The sequence below is a fragment of the Octodon degus genome, unplaced genomic scaffold (assembly GCF_000260255.1).
Source record: "Octodon degus isolate 3935 unplaced genomic scaffold, OctDeg1.0 scaffold00341, whole genome shotgun sequence".
Lineage (NCBI taxonomy): Eukaryota > Metazoa > Chordata > Mammalia > Rodentia > Octodontidae > Octodon > Octodon degus.
This window is the reverse complement of record NW_004524917.1, coordinates 87,198-97,668: the sequence shown is the minus strand read 5'-3', so window position 1 is coordinate 97,668 and position 10,471 is coordinate 87,198. Positions and strand designations below refer to the sequence as shown.

Below are 10,471 nucleotides of genomic sequence, written 5' to 3'. Positions count from 1 at the left end.
AAGGAGAAGCAAAATGAAAGGAAAGGTGGACATGGCGACCAAAGTTCTTTAAAATCTGTAAACCCAAATCAAAACCAAGCCGGCATGACAAAATTTAGGTTGAAATTTACTTACTGCATCAAAAAGAAGAGGGCTTTAGGGATCCCAGACAAGCCCCCAAATGTTGTAGTTCAAACATCAGATGACAACGAGGCAAGTCCAAAAGTTAAAAGAAGCACTTTATTTTAGCTGGTACTCAGCGGCAACACCAGGCACAAAGTGCCTAAGTGCGCCCCGAGCGTTGACAAGGATCAGTATTTAAGCCTGAAAACTGCAAAAACAGGGAAAGGGGTAGAGAGGAAGGGTCATTAGTTCCTGGGGAGCAGATACCATAAGACTTGAGTCACAGGGGTGAGGAATTGGGAGGAATAGTTCATTGAGATAAGGTTTGGGGAACAGATATCATAAAACTTGAGTCACAGGGGTGAGGAATTGGGAGGGGTCGGCGCATACAGAACCGCAACTCTGCGAGGTTAGAAGAGCAACAAAATGTAGTCAATTTTGACAGGGTACAACAAGAAGGACTATTTTACAAGTTCAAACTTTTTATGCAATCATTGTTCATAGCTGGTAAATAGCACTATCTCCCTATGTCTCTAGGTGCTTCTATAGTGAGAGTAAAACTTCCCAATATTATCTAAGGTTTCTTTAAAAAAAATAGTTAATTATAAAATTTTAAAGAAAACTACACAAGAGGGTCAGCCTGATATCTCAGCAGCCTAAAGTGCCTGCTTAGGCAGAGCGTAGCAGCCAGGGTACGATTACGACATGTCGTGCCAGCCCCTCCCATGGGGTGCACTGAGATTGGGTGCGGTGTCACTTGCTTGTAATCCCTGCACTTGGGAGGCTGAAAACAGGAGAATCACTATGAGTCCAATCTATGTAGTGAGACCTTGTAGACTCTGTCCTAAATATAGAAGAAAAAAAAAAAAAGAAAGAAAGAAAACCACACAAGAAAAGATAATGCCAATTGAGTGGCTACAAAGTAATATCATATTGGCTAAAGTTAACAATTACCTTTAATACAAATTTATTATTTACAAATATCTGATTAGATTTAAAAATCAGTTTTTTTTGTTCCTTGGGTGCTAGAAGACCTAATGTTTGCAGTGCTTGGTTTTGGTTTCATTTCAATTCCATCCCATTATTTATTTTTCTTATTTTTATTTTATTATTATTAGTAGTAGTATTTGTAATTTTTTTAGGGAAGGGTCTACAGGGTGGTGAGAGTCTCACTACTAGATCGGACTTGTAGTGATCCACCTGTATACAGTCTCCCAAGAGCTGGGATTGCAGGCATGTGCCACCACGCCCAAACTCAATTGCCATCTCAGCATGCCCCAGGGGCGGGGCTAGCATGGCAGGCCCAGAGATAGAACCTGGCCCCTGCATCTGCTTGCAGAAGCTTTAATCTGCTAAACTATTTGGCAGGCCCTCTCCATCCCATTTTTAAATGCAATTAGTTTTTCCTTTTGGAGTGAAAACATTTCTGCTATGACTGTCTCAAAATTTCATGATAGAAATATGTAATTTTTAATTATTATTTTTACAGAGGCTGATGGCTAAACATTGCCTTGAGACACAAAGGTGCCTTTGAGATTTTATTTACAAGCAATACTTAAAATACTTTAATAATATTATTATTATTATTTTGGAACCGGGGATTGAACTCAGGTGCTTGCGCTTGCCAAGGAACTCTTATTCAGCAGAGCTATCTCTCTGGCCCCAGTCCTTTACTTCTTTGATGACTCTTAGAGACAGACTGAATACATTATATATTGTGAAATGGACATAAGTACTTGGAGACCAGGCTTCATTAGGTGTGTTAAAGGCTTGGTCTCTGACTGATTGTGCTAATAAGAGCTGATGAAACTTTTAAGAATTGGGAAACGGTTCTCTTCCCAATTCACAGTATTTATTATGTGTTTTGGTCCTTATTTACATTTTGGTTTCTCACAGCAGAATAGCAACATAGTATCTGAACCCATGTGTCACATTTATTTTAGTTATCCATTTAGATACAAATGTTACAAGCTTATCCTTCTTTACGGTAGAGCTGTATTCCATTGTGTGAAGAAATAGCTTGTTCATCTATTCATGACTTGATGGTAATTTTGAGAAAGGAAACAAGGGAGGAAGAAGGGAAAAGAATAGGAGGGAAAATAGATCAGAAGGAAAAATGGAAGCAGACTTTTATACTAAAAAGACAAAGATGGAGATTAAAAGGAGGAAAATAGGATGGGAAAAAAGAAACAAGATGTGTCACGTGCAGCAGCAAGCTTCCTATGTGCATGCTATTGTGATGTATTCTATACCAATGAAAAAGTTTGACAAAAATATTTGGGGAATGCTAGAAGAAGGAATATTTAGTGATAAATGAAAATTGTCTTGTCAATTGCTGTAGAATGGATGAAACTGAGCCATGATATATTAAGTGAAATAGTCCAGATGCTGAGAGAGAAGCATGATATGTTCTTTCTCATATTTGGACAAAACCCAGATCAACTGAAAGTTGCACACTTATTACAGTAAAAGGAACTCTGAAGGGGGCAACAGGTAAGGGTAGAAGAAGGCAGCTGAGTATGAGCAGCACATGGTATGCATGTGTGGGAGTATCCCGCTGAATTCTGAGGAGGAGCACATTAGCACAGAGAGTGCTTCTTGATATCCACAAATCGCTTCTTGCCTTTTTCTCTGCCATGCTCAGGGAAGACTACATTTGGAGTTTCCCTCTTGAAAATAGGTGTGGTGTTTGTTGCTCTGATAAAAATAATACATAGCCAATTTTTTTTCAATGTCTAACAATTGGAAACATGGCTAGTTTACAAACAAAACATATGAAACATTTACAAATAGAATTCATTAGCATTATTCTCATGTGGCCCTGAGTTTGAATCTCAGATACAGTTGAAAGCATTGGGGGTTAATTTTAGTTGTGAGCAAAGAAATTTGATTAACTTTCAGAAGTTATGAATACTAGTTATATTCTAATTTTTTCCATAGGCATTGAAAATGGTGTGACATTTAGTTGTCCCCTTAATGAGATGAGGCAAATCCTGGAATGTGATTGGATCACCAGGCTGCTGTACTGATTGTAGATTAACCCATCAAGGTTCACAGCTGAATGTGCTTTGAGGAGATGGCATGCTTTGGAGGTGTGGCAGTGAGAGGCACCTTTGGAGAGTCCCTTTCTCACTGGAGAACTTCCTCTGTACTTTGCTCCTATAAAGTGACCAGTGTTATTCCTGCAGGCCTTTCTTCCATGATGTACCTACCATCTTTGAGGCCAACCAAAAATGAATCAGACAGTCAAATCATGATCCAAATTGAACCACTTCTTTATTTTGCTGATGTTTTGTACCAGTAATGGCAAAGCTGACCAGTAAAAGTACTGTCTCATAAGATACATAAAAATGCACAAAGAAGGCACACTGTTCCTGGGCCCTGCCATGGTGGACCTTTGGAGAGCACACAGTCTGTAGCCAGTAAGCCCTGCAGTACTGCCTGCCCCCACTTCACAACTTTCACTTTGTCTCATAACCATGTCCACCAATGAGAATGCTGATGCTAATTCACCAGCTGCCTGACTGAACAGATTCAAGAACAAGGGAAAGACAGTACAGAAATGAAGCAGCAGCAAATAGAAGTTAATGTGGAGCTCAGGAAAGCTAAGAAGGATGATCAGATGCTGAAAAGGAGAAACGTAAGCTCATTTTCTAATGATGCTACTTCACCATTGCAGGAAAACCACAAAGACCAGGGCACTGTGAATTGAACTGTAGATGACATTGTCAAAGACATAACCTGCAATAATCTGGAAAGCTACTCAAGCTGCTTGGAAACTGCTTTCTCAGGAAAAACAACCTCCCATCGACTATGTAATCCAGACTGATTTGATTCTGAAGTTTGTGTCCTTCATTGGCAAAACTGACTGTAGTCCGATACAGTTTGGATCTACTTGGGCACTCACTAACATTGCTTCTGGGTCATCAGAGCAGACCAAGGCTGTGGTGGACAGAGGGGCCATCCCACCTCTCATTTCCCTCTTGGCATCTCCCCATTCTCACATTAGTGAACGAGCTGTCTGGGGACTGGGAAACATTGCAGATGATGGTTCATTTTTCCAAGATTTGGTTATCAAATATGGTGCAATTTACCTGCTCTTGGATCTTCTTGCAGTCCCTGATATGCCATCTTTAACAGGTGATTACTTACACAACCTTACATGGACCCTTTCCAACCTTTGCTGCAACAAGAATCCTGCACCGCCACTGGGTGCTGTTGAGCAAATTTTCCCACTTTGGTTCATCTCCTATATCACAGTGATCTTGAAGTATTAGCGGATACCTGCTGGGCTATTTCCTATCTCACCAATGGTCCAAATGAATGCATAGAAATGGTCATAAAGATGGGAGTTGTGCCCCATCTGGTGAAGCTTCTGAGATCAGATGATTTGCCCATTATGACTCCTGCACTGAGAGCCAGAGGGAATATCATCATTGGAACAAATGAACAGACTCAGATTGTGATAGAAACAAGAACACTTGCTGTCTTTCCCAGCTTGCTTCCTCACCCCAAGACAAACATTCAGGAGCTACATGAACAATGTCAAACATCACAGCTGGCCAGCAGGACCAGATAGAGCAAGTTGTGAATCATGGATTAGTCCCATCCCTCATCAGTGTTCTCTCTAAGGCAGACTTTAAGGCACAAAAGGAAGCTATGTGGTATGTAACCAACTAGACAAGTGGTGGGACAGTGGATCAGATTGTGTACCTTGTTCATTGTGGTATAATAGAACCATTGGTGAGCCTCTTAACTGTGAAAGATATGAATATTATCCTTGTTATTCTGGATGCTATTACAAATATCTTTCAGGCTCCCCAGAAACTAGGTGAAACTGAGAAGCTTAGTATAATGATTGAAGAATGTGGAGGCTTGGACAAGATTGAAACTCTGCAGAACCATGAAAATGAGTCTGTGTACAAGGCCTCATTAAACTTGACTGAGAAGTATTTCTCAGTAGAGGAAGAAGATCAAAATGTTGTGCCAGGTACCACGTCAGAAGTCTATATCTTCCAAGTGCAGGATGGGGCTCCCCGTACCTTTAACTTCTAGGTGTAAAGTTGAAGGAGGCAGCAATATTTGTTATGTAGTATGTTCAGTATAAGTTTGTCTTTCTCTACTAAGAACTCTTTTCTGTAAATGTGGTTTGTCATTGTAGCACTTCTTACAACAAAATATACTTGAACAGTTCCAAACTGTACATACTGTATGAAGGTAATCTTCTGAAGGGATTTATTTCTATGTGGGCTTTCCTATTTTGCAGTATCCTGTAAATAAACATTAAATTCAAAAAATGCACATTTATAGATCATATATAGAGAAAATAACAAATCTTACACTTTAAGAGCAGTGAAATCCGAAAGAAGTATCCATCCTCATACAATGAAAACTGTCTTAAGAGGAAATTTTATAGCATTAAACATAACAAGCTCAAATATATGATCTTATGCTATGCCTCAAGCTCTTAGAAAAAGAAGAGCAAGGCAAGCTCGAAGTCCAAACAAGGCAGGAAATTATAAAGAACAGAGCACAAATTAATGCATTTGAGATGAAGAAAATAATACAAAGAATAAATGAAACAAAGAGTTGATTCTTGGAAAGAATAAATCAAATTACTATATCCAATGTAATCAAAAAATGGAAAGAAAAAAAACACAAATTCATGTAATATGGAATTAAAAGGGCAAAATCATAACAGCAGCTAGTTGCAGGAGATCAATAATACCTACTTCCAAAACCTTTACTCTTACAGGATATAAAACTCGGAGGAAATGGACAGTTTCCTACATACATATGAAATACCAAAGCTGGGTCAAGAAGATATACAAACTCTGAAAAGCCAGTAACAGGAAATAAAACTGAAAATGTAATAAAAAACCTACCAACAAAGAAAAGCCCAGGTCTCAATGGTTTCACAGCACAATTCTGCAAGAAATTTAGTGAGGAATTAATGCCAACTTTTCTCAAACTCTTCAATGAAACTGAAAAGAAGCCATTGTCCTAACTCAATCTTGGAGGCAAGTATTACTCTTACTTCAAAACCAGAGAAAATCCAACTAAAACAAACAAACAAACAACAACAACAACAACAACAACAACAAAAAAAAAAACCAAAAAAATGCCAGGTCAATATTTCTAATGAATACAGGTGTAAAAATCTTCAATAAAATACTAGCAAGGAGAATGCAGCAAATCATCTAGAAGATTATACAACACAAGCAAGTGAGATCCATCCAAGGGAGCAGGTCCAAGCAAATCCATAAATGTAATAGATAACATCAAATAGAGCCAGGAACAAAAACCACATGATATATCAATAGATGTAGAAAAATATTTTGACAAAGTCCAACACTCGTTCATGGTAAAAAAAAAAAAAGCAACAGAGAATTGGAATTGATGATATATATTTCAGGCTGATAAAAACCATCTATGAGAAACCAACAGCTCACATTATACAAATGGGAAGAAACTGAAGGCCTTAACTTTAAAATCAGGATCAAGACAAAGATACCTACTGTATCCACTCCTATTCAATACAGTTCTGGAAATATTAGCTGGAGCAATTAGAGAAGCGAGAGAAATAAAAGAAATAAAGATTGAAAAAGAAATGAAATCATTATTTGCAGATGACAGGATACAATGCACAGATGAACCCAAAAAACTCCACCAAGAGTTTTGTGGATTTAATTACCAAATTCAGTAACATAGAAGGATACAAAATCAACATTTAAAAATCAGTATTATTTTTTTACACAAACAATGAACACACTAAGAAAGAAATTAGGGAAACAACACTTCTCACAATCACATAAAAAAAGAAATTCTTAGGAAACAACCTCACAAAAGAAGTAAGAAATTTATACAGCCAAAATTACAATACCCTAAGGAAAGAGATTGAAGAGGATTTGAGAAAATTGAAAGGTATCCATGCTCTTAAAGGGCCAGCCAAATAGCTCAGTGGATTAAAGCACCTGCAAGCAGGCACTGGGGCAAGGGTTTCAATCCTCGGGCCTGCCGTGCCAGCCCCACCCCTGGGGCACATTGAGATGGCAATTGAGACTGCATGTGGTGGCACATGCTTGTAATCCCAGCTCTTGGGAGGCTGTAAACAGGCACATCACTACAAGTCTGATCTAGTAGTGAGACCTGAACATGATGTAGACACTTCTGTAAAATTGTTCTACAGATTCAATGCAATTACAATTAAAATAACATCAGCATACCTCATAGAGATAGAGAAAACTTCAAATTCTTTCAGAACCAGAAGAAATCCAGAATATCAAGAGCAATCCTGGGAAACAAAGGAAAGGCAGGAGTTATCACAATCCCTGGCCTGAAATAATACTATAAAGCTATTTTGAAAAAAATCAGGGGCTGGAGAGATAGCTCAGTAGGATAAGTGCTTGCCTGGCAAGCACAAAGGCCTGAATTCAATCTCCAGTTCAGAAAAAAAATCAGCATTGTACTGGCATAGACACATCCCTGAGTATTGATGGAACAGATTAGAAGATGCAGACACAATTACAAACACACTCAACCACCTTATTTTTGAAAAAGGGGCCAAACATGCTCACTGGAAGAAAGATAACATCTTTAATAAATGATGATGGAAATATTGGCTTTCCAAATGCTGAAAGTTAAAATTAAACTCATGTCTACCACCATGCACTAAACTACAGTCAGAATGTTTCAAAGCTTTAAATATTAAAACAGAAGCACTAAGTCTTGTGAAGGAAATTTGAGTTAGAAATCTTAAAGACATAGGGGTAGGCAGAGGTTTTTTTCATGGACAAAAACCAAGTTGCACAGGAAATACTTCAAGGAATCATAAACCAGGATCTCATTTTTTTTGAAAATTGTCTTCACTTCAAAGGAAATCCCCAACAGAGTAAATAGAAAACGAGGAATCTGGGAAAAAATTATAGCTGATTGTTCCTCCAACAAAGATCTTCTATCTAGAACATAGAAAGAATTAAAAGAAATCAGGGCCCTCAAATTCAAAGACCCAATCCAAAAATGAGTATCTCAGATGAATATTTATGTCTCAGATAAAGAAATACAAATGGCAAGTAAATATATGAGAAAATGTTCAACATCATTGGTCATTCGAGAAATGCAAATTAAAACAACACTAATATTCCATCTCCAGAAACAATGGCTTATTTATTTATTTATTTATTTTTCATATATTTGGTACAGGGTCTATAGGGTGTTCAGGGTCTCACTAGTAGATGGGACTCATAGTGATCCTCCTCCTGTTTTCAGCCTCCCAAGCGCTTGGATTACAGGTACATGCCACCATGCTGAGTCTCAATCCTAGTCTCAGTGTGCCCCAGGTGTGGGGAATGTATTGCATGCCTGGGATTGAACCACTGCCACTGTGCTCTACCTAAGCAGGTACTTTAGTCCACTGAGCTACCTGGCCTGCCCAAGAATGACTTATTTGAAAAAATTAGCTAATAACAAATGCTGGAGGGACTGTGAGGAATAAAGAACCTTTCTCCACTGTTGGTGAATGTGAGACTAGTACAACCACTATGGAAATCAGTGTGGAGATTCCTTAAAAAGCTAGAATTGGATATCCCATTAAGCTAGCTATTCCCTTCCTGGGCATTTTTCCAAAAGAACTGAAAACCTCATAACATAGTGATACAAGTGCTGCACAATTTGCTTCTAGCATCACAATTTGTTATAGCTAAATCCAGGAAACTACCCAGATGCCCCTCAATTGAAGAATGTGCAAAAAGGTTGTGATATTTTTATACAGTGTGGTATTATTCAGCTATCATACAGGATAAATTTGAGAGTTTTTTTGGTAAATGAATGGAAATAGAAACTATACTCTTATAATAAATCAGACCGGCATGTGCAAACATCATTTTTGTCTCCTTAGTGTGAGAACTTGAAAAAGAAAATTGAATTTAAAGAGTACCATAGATACTGGGAAAATAAATGAACTTATTCAAAAGGAGTTATTGGGTTGAGGAGGACAGGAGAGGAAGGGGGAAAGGCTATATCTGTGTATGTAAGCAAGACGGTTTCAACAACTACTGTGGATTTTCACTGGTCTATGGAAAGGAGCAGATAATGCTTAATTTATTTTGTCTTCCTATTTCAATTGTTTTTCCTTTTTCTCTTCTTAATTTCCTTTATATTTCTTTTTTTTCATTTTTTCATTTTGCATGAATATATCTGGCAATATGAATAACTGGTTGGAAGAAAGCATTACATTACAATAAATACTGTGAAATTCATATTACATTGTTAAATATAAGTCTGTACCACTTGTAATTTTTCTGTCTTAATAGTATTTTGTAGTCTTTGTAAAAGAAAAGAAAATTGAAAAATAGTATCCCTTCTCTTCCATTTATAGTTGTTGAAGTGTTTCTGCTGAGGTTTCTTTTCTTTTCTTTCTTTCTTTCTTTCTTTCTTTCTTTCTTTCTTTCTTTCTTTCTTTCTTTCTTTCTTTTTAATTTTTTGCGGAACTGGGGATTGAACTCAGGCCCTTATGCTTGCCAGAGAAGCACTTATTCCTTTGAGCCATCTCACCGGCCCCTTCTCTTCCAATTATAAAATGAATTCAGTTTATTATTTCATTTGACCTTATATTATAAAGTCCAATTATTTCAGAAATAAATGGTAGGCAGTAATTTTAACTATGTTTTACACATTGTAAAGTTTCAAATGGAAAACTTATTATTGTATTTCTTAATGTAGTTATATCATTTATTTCTCAGAAATATGTACAAAAATAAGGAAATTTTGTTTTCCTCACTTTAAAGCTTGTGACCTTAATGGTATTTTCAAAAGGAAATATATGTAATTATTCACTTATTATTTTATTTTCATTGCATTCTCTTTTACCTCAATTTCTAGTATGCTTATGAAATGAGTTTTGTAATAACTAGACACATTCTGAATTTAGGGCTTTTATTATATTTGTCATCTCCTTGACTTTTGTAACAAATTAAATAAACTCTACTATTTCTTAATTTGAGTTTTGCTATATTATTAGTCTGTAGAATATAATTTTCCATTTTTTTCTATATTTTAGGGAAGAGTCCATAGGATGTTAACAGTCTCACTACTAGATCGGACTCATAGAGATTCTTCTGTTTATAGCCTCCAAAGTGCTGGAATTACAAGCATGCACCACCATATCCAGTTTCAATCACTCTCCAGTGAACCTCAGGGATGGGGCCAGCACAGCAGGCCTGGGAAAGTTGAGAAGGATTTTTTTTTTTTTTTTGGCTGGCTCAGGTTGCCTGAAGGGCTGGTCTGGTAAGACATGTGGAGCTGGAGCTGGAGCTCAAACTCTTTCAATATCCTGCACCTGACTGCATTTGGTGCATAAGCAGGCATTTAC

At 37.3% G+C, this 10,471-nt stretch overlaps 1 pseudogene; it reads left to right on the top strand.

The window, feature by feature from the left end:
• Positions 1 to 3,581: 3,581 nt before the first annotated feature.
• LOC101570143 lies at positions 3,582 to 5,157 on the top strand (annotated as a pseudogene).
• The last annotated feature ends 5,314 nt before the right edge of the window (positions 5,158 to 10,471 follow it).